The 14,639-nt window shown below is 39.8% G+C and overlaps 1 long non-coding RNA gene across 1 annotated transcript in view; it reads left to right on the top strand.

Moving 5' to 3' along the window:
- LOC125100743 (uncharacterized) overlaps positions 1 to 8,367 on the top strand; it is a 229,100-nt gene extending 220,733 nt beyond the window's left edge. Inside the window, exon 5 of the long non-coding RNA XR_007127641.1 lies at positions 8,264 to 8,367. This is a non-coding gene — a long non-coding RNA (uncharacterized LOC125100743). The remainder of the gene's footprint in view (positions 1 to 8,263) is intronic.
- Positions 8,368 to 14,639: the final 6,272 nt, after the last annotated feature.

Genomic DNA, 14,639 nt, shown 5'->3' with positions numbered 1-14,639 from the left:
CCAAAGGCAGAGGCTTTAACCCACTGAGCCACCCAGGCGCCCCTTGGTATGTCCTTTTAAGCAGTAGGCTCACAAATGTCTTTGCCTCCCTGACCCTAATTTTTCTCACCTGAAAATGAAAGGCATTGGGCTAAATTATTTCTGGTTGTTCATTTCCATTTAATATTTTCAAGATCAGGGTTATTTTTTCTTTCTTTATAAACACATGTGCAAACGCATATAAGTCAATTCATTAACATTGAATTTGGATAAATTTCCAAATAAGTTGACAGAATTTGTTTAAAATGTCAGAGTAGCTAAACTGGGTGTATGAATTAGTTGGACAAAGTAAATTTGGTTAAATTCAGGATAATTGTGGCAGCTTTATTTTCATATGGTTATGATAATCAAAACCAAGTAAGCTAAATTAAAATATTATTTTTATGTGTTTAAAATCTGTAATTCAAAAGATCATGTATATGTATGTTTTTGTGGTGTTTGTCTTTTTAACAGTGCAATCCAAAAGCAAACTAAGCTGTTGCCCATCCTGGGGTCCTGGTATATACTAATTGTAAATAGCTTTTTTAATTCAAACAAAGGAAGCTGACAAGAGTGTGAGTGCAGCATGGAGAATGGTATATAATTGGTGGTAAAGAATAGGGGTACGAGGTTGAGCCAAAAAATTCACTCTTCTTCCTGTTTTCTCCTTTATTTTCACATTGTTTCACACTCACATCTCTGATATTGGATCGGTGCTGTTTTGTTTTGTTTTTCTCATAGCAAGCAATTCTGTGACACCAACTGGGGACCCTACAATTCAGTTAAGTTCTAACAATTACTGGAGTTAGCACAGACCCTACAGGTCAAGGACTTGCTCCTATGATCCTATTGCCCACTTTGGGTTCCAGGTTACCCACAATTCTGTCTAAGTTGGCTACAGATCAGAGATTCCTATGACACTTTTCCCTTGGATTTATTTGCTAGGACAGCTCACAGAACTCAGGGAAGTGTTCACATTTATCAGTTCATTATAAAAGCATATGATAAAGGGTACAGATGAACAGTCAGATGAAGAGATACATACAGTAAAATTTGGAAGGGACCCCAATGCAAGAGCTTCTGTCCCCTTGGATATGTGGATATGTTCATCCATCTAGAAACTCCCTGAAAGCTATGCTAATGGGACTTTTATGGAAGATTGCTCACATAGGTATGATCAATTATTAACTCAATTTCCAGCCCTTCTTCCCTCCCTGGATGGTGTGGGTGGGACTGAAAATTCCAAGCTTCTTATCATGGCCTGGCTTTTCTGATGACCAGCCTCTATCCAGCAGCTATCTAGGAGCCCATCAAAGGTTACCTCATTAGAACAAAACATGCTTCCATCACTGAAGAAATTCCAAGGGGCTTAGGAGTTCTGTGTCAATAACTAGGGGAAGAGATCACTATATACATTATTCTATGATTTCACAGACAGACATAGATTTGAGGACTATGTTGTTAACTAATTGTAACCAGTTACAAGCTGGTAGACAAGTAGTGAAAAAACTATTTAACCACTCTGAACTCTTTTTTTCTGAGAAATGGGAATAATAATAATGGCTGTCAACTTGTGATAATTAAATGAACAACATAAAATGTTTATCAAACTATTTGGCTTATAGTTTGTAATTCAAGCATAAATTGTGTGGTATCTCATTGCTTTCCTGCTCTGTCTATGGTTGTACAAGACTTGTGTAGATATGGACCAAGAGAACCAATCCTGGCCACTCTAATTATCTTTCCTTTTAACAGCTTTATTGAGAAATAATTCATATATCATACAGTTTGCCCATTTAAAGTGTAAAATTCACAGGTATGTGCAATCATTGCCACTATCAATTTTAGAAAGTCTTTATTATCCCCCAACGAAGCCCTACACCTATAAACCTACACATTTTTGGTGATGCTCATAAATCTGAGATTTACTCTGGTATCTTTGCTTAAGTACTTCCAGAGTTGTTTGGTGAGTCATTTTTCTGTGCAAGTCCACTTTCCTGATAGACACGATCAATTGTTCTGTTTTATGGATGGATTCTCATGTACCCACAAATGCGGACAAAGTAAGTGGTCACCTATTCTGCTGGTTTGAGAGGTCCTGGGATAAATACACCATAGAAATATCTCTTTAGCACCTGTTTGTGCCGCAGAAATATCTCCATGTGGATTGGCTTAGTCTGTTTGGGCATATAAAGCAAAATATCATAAATTGGGTGGCTTAAACAACCAATATGTATTTCTCATGGCTCTGGAGTCTGAAAAGTCCAAGATCAAGGCACTAGCACAATCAGTGTCTGGTTAGTGTCTGCTTCCTGGTTCATAGATGACCATTTTTTAGCTTTGTCCTCACACAGCAGAATGGCAAAGGAGCTCTGTATATGTGTGTGTGTGTGTGTGTGTGTGTGTGTGTGTGTGTGTGTGTGTGTGTATATGTATTTATAAAGCCACCAACCCCATTCATGAGGACCCCACATGTATGACCCTAATAACCTTCCCAAGGCCCCCACCTTCAAATACCATCATTTTTGGGAATAGGTTTCAACATACAAATTCTGGGGAACAACAGAAATTTAATCTATAGCATTCTGCCTTTGCCCCTCAAAATTCATGTCCTTCTTTTTATTTTTTTTAAGATTTATTTATTTATTTATTTGACAGAGAGAGAGAAAGAGAGAGAGAGAGAAATCACAAGTAGGCAGGCAGAGAGAGGGGGAAGCAGCCTCCCTGCTGAGCAGAGAGCCTGATGCAGAGTTCAATCCCAGAACCCTGAGATCATGACCTGAGCCGAAGGCAGAGGCTTAACCCACTGAAACACCCAGGCGCCCCAATTCATGTCCTTCTTTAATGAAAAATATATTCATTGCACACCAGTAACCCCAAAGGTCTTAACTTGTTTTAGTATGGACTTTGAAGTCTAAGTCCAGTCTCATGTAAATATCATCTCAATCAAATATGAGTGAGACTCAGGTATGATTGATTCAGAGGCAAAGTTCTTTTCCCCCTGTGTACCACAAAAATCGAACGAGTTATGTGCTTCCAAAATACAATGGTGGAATAAACATACGATAGACATTCCTTTTCCCAAAGGGTTACACGAAAGAAGAAAGGCATAACAGTTTTCAAATAAGTTAAAAACCTAATAGTACAAATTCCATGAGACCTTAAGCCTCAAGAATAATCTTCTATGACTTGATATTCTACTTTCCAAGTCCCCTGGCTTGGCAGTGTCACTTTCATGACTTGCTGGGACTGCCCTCTGGCAGTGACCCTCTACCTAGGCTTCATCCCCACCATGGTTCTCTGTTAACAGCCCCACACCAGCTACTAGAGCAGCTCTTCCAGGCTGGGGTTCCTGGACCTTGGCTCTTCTGAGTGGCTCTGACGTTATGACAACACTAGGCACAGCCGTGCTGCAGTTTTCTATGAGGGCCCCACCCCTGACACCCTGGGCTGGGGTATCTTGGCCCATTTGAATGAGAGAGGTGGCCCCACCCTTTGAAACTTCTGCCCTCAGTCCCTTGTGCTCTGAGCCTGTGGTGGGATTGGCATTCTCTCAATCATCTTCAGTATCATTGTTCCTTTGTCTTGAAGCATAGCATCTATGATTGAGATGGCTAACTGACACTAATCTCCTTATCAGATGGCTCCTGGGCCATTTTCCAATAAGATAGAATGAGAATTTTTCAAATCTTTAAATTTTCCTTTCTTTTTGATTAACAATTTCATTTTTAAGCTATATTTTACTTTTTGCATTTTACTATAAACAGTGAGGAGGAGCCAAGTTCCACCTTCAGCACATTGCTTAGAAATTTCTTTAGCTAAATATCCCATTTCTTCACTTGGAAATTCTACCTTCCACAAAATATTGGAATACAAACACTGTTTAACAAAGTCCTCTGCCACTTTCTCACAAAGATCACCTTTCCTCCTGTTTCCAACAACTTGTTATATCCTCATTTCACTTTGAGAACTCCTCAGAATGGACTTTACTGTCCATATTTCTACCAAAATTCTTTTCAAGATTACTTAGGTGTCCTCTAAGAACATTGAGGCTTTCTTTGCAACTTTCCTGTTTTTGTTGAGTTATCACCAGTCATTTTTAAAGGTTTGTCGATGGAAGTTTAGGATTTTTCTAAGCATGCACCTCAAAATTTGCCCAGCCTCTGTTACCAGGTTCCAAAGCTACTTCCACATTGTTGGGTATTTGTCACAGTGGTCCCTGACCACTGTAGAGAGATTGGATCACAAAATTATGAATGCTGAAAAGTCCTGTGATCTTCTGTCTCTAAACTGGAGACCAAGGAGTCTCCAGTCCAAGTCTGAAGGCCTGAGAACCAAAGGAGCTAGTGATAACAGTTTCCAATTTGGGTTTGAAGGCCTAAGAGCCAGGACTGTGGAGGGTGGAAGATCAATGTGTCAGCTGAAACAATCTGGCAGGAAGAGCCTTCCTTTCTTTGCATTTTTGTTCTATTCTGGCTCTTCAAAGAGTTAATGATGACCACCTGTATTGAGGAGGGTAAACCGTTTTACTGAACCCACTGATTCAAATACTAATTTTTTTCCAGAAACACCCTTATGGAAACACACACAGAAATAATATTTAGCCAAATATGATTAGCTCATGATCCAGTCATGTAAACACAAAAAATTAAACATCACATGGATGGTTTTCTCTCTTCTGTTAGAGCATCGACATTCATTCACATTTGACAAGAAGTTTTTAGGATTACAAAGGTTATTGGCTAAAGCCCCTGTAACTGCCCAGCTAAACTTCAGCAGACGGTGAGTAGGTAGATCTTTATTTAATACCTCAGAGAGAAGCAACACAGTTTAAGGTAGAACATTATGAGAAAAACAATCATATCAAGTCTATCTAGCCTCGTTTTGGAGGGCACAGACATACTTAGGTTCACACCCAATTTATTGGTGATAACATCAGTAAGAATCTGTGCCAGAAAACATGCTAAATTCTTTACATATGATATCTAACTTGATCCTCGCAATGCTCTGAGTTGTGACAATTGTTGATAATTTACAACTGAACAACCAGAAATTAAAGGGGCTAATTAAATTATTCAAGAATGCAGAGATAAAAAGTGACAAAGCTAGTATTTAAAATCTGATCAGTCTGTTTTCTGGGCCTGTCCTTCTGCTCTTTTGTCTCTTTTCTTTCCTATACTCTTGAGTTTCTTGGGCAAGTCCTTTTTCTCTTTTCTAAGCCACTACTTTTTAAAACATCCTATGGAAATAAGCTTTTTATAGCATCTACCTTGCTGGAAAAAATAAGAAATGGATGACAGTAAATATTTATATGAGGAAAAGAGATTATTTCTGCCTTAATCCTATTCCCTTAAAGACTATCCTTTCAAAAAATGTTCCTTTATTATGTAGGACAGGGTCAACTTATAAATTAGTCATCTGTGAGAGCCAGAGTTTTTCAGAAATCCTTAAGACCATGGCATAGCATGGGAATGAGATAAATATTTTCTCAGTGAATGAACTCAAATTATACTATTACTTCATGCCTATAACAGCATTTCTTATGTTCACAAAGTTAGTCAGGACTCTCTTGTTTGAAAATGACTGAATCCCAACTCAAAGTGGCTTACAAAATTGGAGATGTATTGGCCCATGTGCCTGAAAAGTCCCACAGTGAACAGCTTTAGGTACAAGTGGACTCAGGGTTCTTTTATTGGTAATCTGTCTCTGCCCTTCTCTCTGTCTTTCCTCTGTAGTGGCTTCACAGCCAAAAAAAAAAAAAAAAAAAAAATTCCATGTCTTTCCCAAAAGACCCAAGAGAGCCCCACAAATTGTTGAATTGACTATGTGTGGGTCCATTTCTAAGCCAATCAATGAAAAAGGGGGTTCAGTACCCTGATTGGTCAGGTCATGTGTCTGCTCCATTCCCAGGGCTAATGTGTGGGGTCAGTCCCCCATGAACTACGCAGACTGACAGTGAGGGAAGGGTAGTTTTCCAAAGGAGAATTAGAGCATTATTTTCAATTGGAGGGGACTGGGTGCTGCATAAGCAGGGTGAAAAGTTTACTTGCTTGACTTTGAGTCATCTGTCTATAGGATGGAGCTTTAGTTTTTGAAATGTTCTTCAAAGGACAAGATCCAGAGTCCTCTTAATAACCTGGTTATTCTTCTCTGACTAACTTTCATGATCAAGCTGTTGAGTGATGTATAGACTATGTGAGAAGAGGCTGACAGGAATTTCCTTAGGGGGTGTGTGTGTACTACCTATATAGAGGGAGTAATGGGGTTATTGTTATGATCTTGGAGCAGAGACAAAATGGAGAGGTGAGTGCTTCTTTCTTATGCTAGCATAATTGAAAGCTGACTCTCTCCTCAATGATATTTCTAGCCTTTATGAGTTAATAAGAACAAAAGGAACAAAAAAAGCCCAAACAAAAACTAAGAGGAGGAATTAAGGAAAACAAAACTCGGTTTTCTAGTTGGTGCTTGCTTTGTTGGTGAGTAAACCATCTGCCTGAATGCCCTGTTAGGTAGCATTGGGTGATTAATAGTGTAGCTCATCTGTGAACCAGCATGGAGATCTCTCCAAGAAGTGTCAGGCTGTAAACAACAGCAACTGATCAATGCCATTTTGATGAAGTACTGAGACTCCTTTTTATACAAAGGCTTTTTATGATTCTTTCTAACACTTAGCAGATCATGGAAAAGACATTTCAAATTCACAGGCCAGTGAATGTTCTGTTAGTCTCTTTTCTCATTTTACTCCCTATAGGGTTTTTGTTTTTGTTTTTGTTTTTTTTTGAAGTAGTAGTTGTTTATATTTTTGAAAGAGTGATGTGCTTTATACTTTTTCATGAAAATTACCAGAACTATGATAGATTTTTTTCTTTTTCTAGTTTGTGTATTATGATTAATGATGAATAACACAATTTCAGGAATTATAATCAGTGAGGCAAAGCATGACATGTAATTTTAAATTGTAGTTCTGAGTTGCAAGTTTTAAATTGATCCTGTATTTGAATCAATATCTTTTATAATCCAAAGTAATTCTCTTTATGGAATGCTGTTTTAAATGGGATGTTGGGAAGGATAAAACCACTGTATATTTTTACTTTGCCTTTCCTGTTAGACACTCTTGATTTTTATAAAACTTTCTATTATGAAAAATTTCAAGCATATACAGAAGGATATCCTGTATTATACCAAACATGCACGTGTCCATCAGCCAGCTCCAACAGTTACTCAGAGCCAATCTTGTTTCAATTATCTCAATTCATTTGTCCCTGGCCCCCTGGATTATTTTGAGGTGAAGTTCTAGTTCCAAAATGCTGTTTGGACTTGGGTTTTAGAAAAGTGGTAAGAGTTGAGGCCAGAGAACTGAACAGGGAGTTTTGATTCTGTCTAAAGCTTGGGAAGAGTCTTAGAGGGTTTTATTTAGGGGGCTGCCAAGGTGAATCAGGTAGATTCCAATCTAATCATGAAGAAAATTGTTCTGAGGGATTTAATCACTAATGTAAAGACAATAGACAATTAGTCACACCCATGTCTGGGTCCCTGACCTTCTGACTTCTGGTCCAAGGCATTGCATCTCCCTCTGTTTTTTGTTTTGTTTTTGTTTAAATTTTTAATCAATAAAGACTGCCAGTAATTCCCTTGGTGGCAATCAGCTTGTCTTTGGTCATTAACCCCTAGCATAATAGGACATAAAGCTAAGGAGTAAGACTCTTGAGTCCAATCTCCTCAGTAGTAATCACTGCAGAACTATTCAAACCCATTGATAATCTGCTGGTTAGTCTATAATTCTTTCCCCCCTCTGCCATTGTCTGCTAGCTTACATTTTCAAATTAAAATACTAAATGACTAAAGCCCAAGGATTTGGGTGCAATGATGTTCTACTGGGGAAGAAGTAAGTGTGACCCGGGGGACTGAAGGACTCACGGGCATAGGGGAGGCAAACCAGGTCCATGAGTCAGGGCTTTCAGACTTCCTTCCCACTAGAGTACCAGTTTTGAACAAATGAGAAGAGCAGAAGAACAAATGACTCTTTTTCTTGGTACTGCTACACAGCAGGAGTTAGTAAACTCAAGTCCATGTGTCGGTTCACTGCCTGCCTTTGTAAATAAAGTTTTTTTTGGAACACAACCATCCTCATTCATTTACATATTGCCTATGGCTGCTTTTATGCCATAATGGCAGAGTTGAGTGGTTACAACATAGAAAGTAGAGCCTGCATAGCTTGACATATTTATTCTCTGGTCTTTTACAGAAACGGTTTGCCAACCCATGCTGTAGAGGGTGAGTCACTGAGGGTGAATCTTGGATTCAATTCTGTTCTGGAATCTGAAGAAGTACTCATCAGGGATACGACCCATCGGAAGGTGAGTCTAGAGCCTTAATTACTATGAGGCAAGGTGTTCCTTGGACCCTCTAAGGACTTGCTTCAGATGAGATGTTTGAAGAGGCTGCTTTCCAGTTCCTTGAACCCCCAAAGAGCTTTCATTTAAGACTCCCTAATACAAACTCAGTGGTGGTGCAAGGACACTTCTTACCATCTGGGGACTGGTGAATTTCCACTGCTGTGTGGCATTTGTTTTATGGCATTCAAGCAATGAACAGAGATTTCACTTCCAGCTGTGAGGCATCTGGCTTGGATCCCTCCTCTCCTCTTTGCCACAGTATTCCTGATGTTCCCGCTGTGTGTTCTGAACTGGATTGGCGTCTATCTTTCCCTCTGCAGTGCCCTTGCAGGGTATGCCAGACCCACACCAGCCCAATCCATCTTTCTCTTGACTCAGCAGGCTTGCCCTCTGGGTGCCTTTCTACCCTTGGGGAAACAGCAGAGTTTGAGTTTTGACTGTGAAGACTCTCAGAGATGTATATCAAGTGGATTTTATTAATTCACTTACTGTAGTGCCTGTTCTCAGTATCAACTGTATGTATGGATAGATGTCTGCATGAAATACCACTTGAATCACTGAAAGGTCTTCCTTGGCCCCAAATATTTTCTCTATTGACCCTGCTTGTGGTGCTTGAACTATCCCAATTTGGGTTAAGAAGCCAAGAGCACTTATTGAAATAATGTTTCCTGTACAGAGTAACTCACCCAGCAACTAGCTGCCACTTAAGTTAAAAATGAATGAGTTTAATGGAGTAACTGTAGGAGAAATCAGAATCTCTAAGTAAAAGGAACAAGGGAGAGGAATCTTGGGAATGCTGGGAACAGACCAGTCTCATCAGCACATTTACAAGGAAATGTATAGATATTGTGTGCCTGGGAGAAAAGGTTGGAGGAAAGGGCATATCAAAAGTATTCTGACATAGACTGGGGCGCCTGGGTGGCTCAGTGGGTTAAGGCCTCTGCCTTCTGCTCAGGTCATGATCCCAGGGTCCTGGGATCGAGCCCCGCATCAGGCTCTCTGCTAGGCGGGGAGCCTGCTTCCCTTCCATTCTCTCTGCCTACTTGTGATCTCTCTCTCTCTCTCTCTCTCTGTCAAATAAATGAACAAAATCTTAAAAAAAAAAAAGTATTCTGACATAGAGATGATAGAGTAGTAGAGGTGGAAGAGGCTAATCTGTTGATAGGTGAGACCATAGAGGAACAAGAAAGAGCTGAGACTTCAGAGTTAATTCTAGGTCTGCTAACACCTAGGTCCATGCCCTTTCCATATCCTGGCCTTATCCAAAGTGTGCTCTGGACAGCACTACTTCTGCAAATACTAACAGAAATGTACATGGAGAAAAAGACATGATGGTTAAATAACTTTAAGAAACATGGTTATATGCCACAATGAATTTTGGAACACTGGAAAAAAAAAAAGAAACATGGTTATAAAGAGACCTTTCAGGTCAAGGTATTCATCTAGAAGTCTTGGGTTAAGATCTCTAGCCAATAGAAGATATATGTTGATCAAATTTAATCGTACAAATGCAAATATATTTATAAAATGACCAGTGCTCTATGAGGATGTAATTCAGTTCTCTAGAAGCATATGTCAAAGGGTCCTAGTGGTATAGTGGTGCATAGATGACTTGTGGGATGAAAGGGTTCCTGAGCTGGTAACTGAAGAGTAAGCATAGTCTAACTAGGTGAAGAGCAGTCCAGGCACATGCATGCAGTATAGAGAGCATGGTGCATTAGAGCAGAAAGTTCTAGTTGGGATCCCTGATAGCTGGGGGAAGGAGGGACAGGTGCACTGAGACGCTACCCTTCGTCCTCTATAAGTAAAAAGCCTTGCACATTTCCTCCAGTGTGTCTTACAAATATTCTCTTTGCTTTGGAAAAGGTTGAGAAGTGTTGCACGAGGGAAACTATAAGGTAGAATTTAGTGAGTTAGGACAGTCGTGAGAGATGAGATCATAAGATCATGGTGGAGCCTTAAGATACTCCCTGAGTGACCTTGCCTGGGTCCCATACTCCTTTTGGACCTCAGTTTCTTCTTCCACTATTGGATAAAATACTCTGTTTTTTGCTCTGATCAGTTCTTATTTCACATTCCTATAACTGTGATTTAAAATAAAAAATCAAACTAGAGTATTTGGCTCTGAAAAGCTGAAACTTCGCACTGCCCTCTAAGCCAGGTTTGTCCTTAAGGGCTATTGAGTTACTTATGCCTTGGTCCAGCATGAATAGTGTGTCAACATGGGGGCTGAGCAGTCCTGCCTGCTGAAACAATTGTGATTTCACATGACTTATTATTGCTGTTCTCCATCCACCTCCTGCCATCGGCTCAGGAGCCTGAGTCCCCTGTGCATTTCCATTCTAAATATAGCAACTCCCCTGGTCACAGACTTCTTTTTGCCATTACAGGAAGGGGAATGGCGAAACCTAGGTCTGATTGTCTGGTGGTTAGGGACCCAGAGCTCTGTTTTGCATTGCCACTTCCCTCAGCTCATTTTGGACCATTGTTGACAAACACCCTCATCAAAAGAACAAAACAAACAAACAAAAAACCCAAAAACTAAAACTAAACCATCTTTCTGAAGTCTGCATTTCTTCTAAGACTTCCAGGACATGTGGTAGCCATTCAGAGCTATTTTCCTTCCTCCCACCACCATTTCTGACTTTGTGGCCTTCACATTTCATACATCACACACAGGTAACAACAGCTGTGGTACTTTGAGATGTGATGCTGGAGTTCCTAGCAAAACCTGTGGGGTGTCCAGGCAATTTTTGAGCAGTAGATGTAAATGCAAATAGACTAAAATACTGTACTTTCTGGTAACCCTGAGAATTGGCTGTTTAATGGATAGAGAGAGTTTACAGTAGGACTGGCCTATACACAGAACCCTGAATGAAGAAGGAGGCAGGGTTGGGGAGAAAGAACACTTGAGCCCCATATTAGAGAAATTCAAAGCCCAGTTCTGTTATTTACAAGTTTTGTGCCTGGAGCAAGTTACTTATATTCTCTGGGCCCCAATTCTCTCATCTGTTAAATGTAAATTTTAATAAAGTTATAATTCAAATTAAAAGGGGGAATGCATGAAAGAATTTAGCATAGTCAGGCATATAGTAAAGATTCCAGCAATACTGATAATTAAATTAAATACACAATCAATATTCCATAGTCTTTAGTCTAGGATTGAGCAGTCCAGATGTTCCTTATGAGTTCTCCCATCTGTGGACCACAGGTACTAACATAAGATGGCAGTGGTTCATGGGATCTTCTTAATAGAGAGCAGAAAGTGGATGAGCCAATCTTTCTCAAAGGGTTTTGGAAGCCCTCAGGTAGCACTTGCCTCAAACAAGCTTCTAGGGCTGTTCTGGCCACATTCTCAGTTGAGTTTTGTGCTAACTACCCTCTAGCCCAGAGGGCCATAATTTCTGTCCTCAGGTTGTAATGGCCATCAAATTCCACCAGACTGCATGTCTGTGTACCTGTCTTGTCTTCACTTCTTCAATCCTTGGGACCCAAGAGGGCACCCTTGATCCTGAGTACTCCTTAGCCACAACACCTCAAAATTGTACTTGGGTCTAGATGTACCAGGGGTTCCTTGCTGGGCATACATCATGTGTACTGATTCTTGATTCTCTGTTTCTGCAGTCCATGTTCACCCAGCAATAAAGACAGGGCTTGCTGAAGAGGATCAGTGCCTCTTCCTTTGGTGTAAAATGGAAAGTGGAAAAGTTATTCCAATTTAGTACAGGTGGACTCTGAGAGAAGTTGCTGCTTGTCACTAAAGGGTCTTTAGAAATAGCTATTTTGGTCGCCAAACTGTGGAAAGAACCAAGATGCCCTTCAATGGACGAATGGATAAGGAAGATGGGGTCCATATACATTATGGAGTATTATGCCTCCATCAGAAAGGATGAATACCCAACTTTTGTAGCAACATGGATGGGACTGGAAGAGATTATGCTGAATGAAATAAGTCAAGCAGAGAGAGTCAATTATCATATGGTTTCACTTATTTGTGGAGCATAACAAATAGCATGGAGGACAAGGGGAGTTAGAGAGGAGAAGGGAGTTGAGGGAAATTGGAGGGGGAGGTGAACCATGAGAGACTATGGACTCTGAAAAACAATCTGAGGGTTTTGAAGGGGTGGGGGGTGGGAGGTTGGGGGAACCAGGTGGTGGGTATTGGAGAGGGCACAGATTGCATGGAGCACTGGGTGTGGTGCAAAAACAATGAATACTGTTACGCTGAAAATAAATTTTAAAAATTTTAAAAAATCACAAAAACAAACAAGCAAAAAAAGAAATAGCTATTTTGGGGCAGGATGTTCATTATTTGGTCTTCCTGCATAAATTTCATTAGTAGCTCTCTCCTCCCTTCCCTACCTCTAACAATTTTTGAATTATTTATTTAACCTCTGGGAAACTGGTCTAGGTACTGGGAATATGGAATGTATACACATGTCGTCCCCCCTTCATGGCATTTGCAATGTAGGAAGAGAGACGAAATCATAAGACTTTATAACACTACATATCTGATGGAGGAAATTGAAGGTGTTAAGAGAGCACAGAGGGAGCACTTAACAGCATAGAGTGATCACTAACCAGAGGAATGAAAAGTGAATAAAAGTTATCTAGGCAAGGAGGGATTAGTTAGGATTTTTTAGTGGGGAGGAAATATGCCAATTGATACAAAATCATTCATGTAAGTTTGACCTTTACTGTGAGAATAGCAGGGATCCATAGAAGGTTACTGAACAGAAAGATACTATGATAAGAGAAACAATTTAGAGTTATCAGTCAGGATGCAATGAATAAGAGAGCACAAAGCCCGAGGAAATTACATCACTGTGTAAGCTCCTGCCATAGACTAGAGAGCTAGTAGGACTTGAAATAGAAGTCACAGGATTTGGTGGCTGGATATGAAAGTGGAGGCCGCATAAGCAAGAGTGAAACATGAATACTGACCACCATGTTTCTGGGTTCCTCTGTTGGGTGAATGATAGTCCTTTTTCATAAGATAGGGATCCTGAAGAAGAAGCAAGTCATGGGGGGGGGATAAAGATCATAGCTTTAGATTTTGAACTTGAAGTGCCTGCAAGACTTCATGTGTGGATATTTTCAGTGGGAAATGAAGTATTGGTAGTAAGCATCAGGAAGGTGATCTAAAGTCAGATTTTTGGAGTCACCAGCAGGTAGAAGATATTTCAAATGGTATGAATGTGAGAGATCATTTACATAAGCAAAGTATGGAAGTTGAGAGGAAGGCTAAGAATGGGACCCTAAGTGTTTTTACCATATAAGACGATGAAAAGAAAAATTAGAAGAATAACTCAGAGAAAAAAGAGAATTCAAGGACTTGTTGCCACAGAATCTTAGGGAATAGGCTTCTTTTAGGATGGATAGTCTAACTGGAATATTCTAAGAATTGATTGGTCTAAATCTAAAGATATCTACTGGTCTGAAAGAGAGATCTGCTGGTCTGTCAGTCACAGGTCTTGTGTTCGAGTAGAGCATAGTTACTCTGTGCTGACCAGAGCATATGCTAAACACAAGCTCAACACAAAGCTGCCATTATTTTCACACCGTGGTTAAGGACAAATGTGAGTACTAAAGCCTTGGAAGTCTATTGACTGGAAGATTTTGGCTGTATTTATATGATTTAATGCTGACGGTGTTAATTTCCATTGTAGCTTAGTGTGTCTGCGGCCCAGTTTTCTCCATTTCCTAGTTAGTAGGTTGAGCTGCTAACAAGCACCCTCCCATTCCAACTTTAAGTCCTTGATGGGTTTGGGAATATGTTTTTTTTTTTTTTAATCATTTTAATTATATAAATATAGGGTTATATCAATGAGGAGAAAGACTACATGCATTTATTAGGTATCAGATATGAAGGAAGAGTGATGAGGCTCTGAAGCATTAAGTAGAATAAATCTATAGTGTGATTTAGGAGAATTAGTTTCAAATTCTGACCCTGCCATTAACTTGTTCTGTGGGAAGTAGAGAACCACTGTGGTGTCAGTTCACCTATCTGTAAATGTAAAAGATTGGATTCAAGGATCCATTTTTGCCATGAAGATTTTGTGCGCTCTGAATGTGCTTACATTACTCAGTGTAGAAAGATGGAAAGGCAGTATATTTAGAGTTCTGTGTAGTTCCTATCCCTACCTAAGCTTATGACTGTGAGTCCTGGGCATTAGAGCTAGACAGCATGTGCATTTATAATCTCCTAAACTTCTGACTCTTGAA

Source organism: Lutra lutra, chromosome 5 (assembly GCF_902655055.1).
Source record: "Lutra lutra chromosome 5, mLutLut1.2, whole genome shotgun sequence".
NCBI classification, from domain to species: domain Eukaryota; kingdom Metazoa; phylum Chordata; class Mammalia; order Carnivora; family Mustelidae; genus Lutra; species Lutra lutra.
This window is presented reverse-complemented; position numbering and strand designations above follow the sequence as displayed.